Here is a 1,358-nt window from a genome sequence, read left to right on the forward strand (position 1 = left end):
GGAACGTTGACACCCAAAATAGTCAGTTCAACATCCTACTATTTTCTGGTTGTACCAAAAATTAAACAACCAGCACACGATTTAATGTCTTTAAAAAACTCCAACATTTATACTTTTTAAAAAATGGAATGAAGTTGGCTTTCCTCCTTTTTAAAAAATGTTTCTGGAGCTACTAAAAAATTGCATTTACAAAATAGTTGATAAACATGCTCCTCTGGATTGTACAAGAAGGAAGATAACAGCCCCCTGATAAGACAAGGGAAATAATCTTTAATCAGACTTGGCTTCTTTTTTTTTTTTTTGGTAGCAAATTCACTTTCAATTGATCTACAAATAAAGTTAGTAACATTTTTTTTTTTTTTGCTCTTCATCTGGGAAAGCTTTATCTTGGACGGCTTGAGGAACTGGGTTAACGGGTCACCTTCACTGCATAACTTCAACCGCAATAAGAAGAACAAGGCATCTGATGGGATCAAAGGCTTGGCTGGCACCCATCTCCAGTCCCTTTTATATTCCGTACTTTTGCTTTAGCTCTTCTGCCTTGGCTGTGTACGCGTTCACGGCATCCTCCTTGGACGTCCCTTTCAGCTCATTCCAGGCATCCCACTTGGCCTTGCCCTTGAAGTCCAACATCCCAGGTCATTCTGTGTTTATGTCGCCCACAGTGGCTTGTTTGAAACGACTGTAGATGAAGAGCATTTCATCATCTGCTGGTTTGGTCTTAAGGTGCTTAACTTCTTCAGCAGCTTTGTCAAACTCGGCCTGAGACATGACGGCGGGGTGGCAGGGGTTCCGGAGAGCTCGTGAGGAACCGCCAGGAAAGAGCCTCTTGGAGAACCGACTGCCAGACTTGGCTTCTTTTGCTGAACTCTCCTTGTTTTTTCTTTCTGCAGGTAAATCTTTACTCTCTTGGTTAGCTAGTTAAGTCTGCTTCCCCTTTACGCCTGTGTCCCCTTTGGCTTGCACCATTTTATCTGAAGTTTGATCCTTTCCTGTTGCCTTTTTTGACTTCCTCCCCACTTTTGCTGACAACCTGCTGATCTCTTCTTGAAATCCTCCTGCACTGCCCCTTCAGCAGGCCTGAACTGCCTTTGGGGTATCTAGGCTGTTTGGGTGTGTGTGGGGGGGTTCTTGCCAGATCCCTGCAAGCTTCGGGGTGCTGAGGGTTTTTTTTAAAGCTTGTTTCCTCTTTGCTCACTGGCAGAGCTGCCAGGACTTACTGTAGGGACAGTGGAGAACCCCAGAGAACGAATTGGGAGACCACCCCATTCTCATCCCCTTCCCACGTGCTCCCCCTCCCCACCCTTTAAATTTTTAGTTATTTTGTTTATTAAAGAAACATATTCTATACAGTTGCC

General features: G+C 44.2%; 1 pseudogene; it reads right to left on the minus strand.

Annotated features, from left to right (window-relative positions):
• Positions 1–366: 366 nt before the first annotated feature.
• Positions 367–838, minus strand: LOC142443530 (acyl-CoA-binding protein pseudogene; annotated as a pseudogene).
• Positions 839–1,358: the final 520 nt, after the last annotated feature.

This window comes from Tenrec ecaudatus, chromosome 3 (genome assembly GCF_050624435.1).
Source record: "Tenrec ecaudatus isolate mTenEca1 chromosome 3, mTenEca1.hap1, whole genome shotgun sequence".
Classification (NCBI taxonomy): domain Eukaryota; kingdom Metazoa; phylum Chordata; class Mammalia; order Afrosoricida; family Tenrecidae; genus Tenrec; species Tenrec ecaudatus.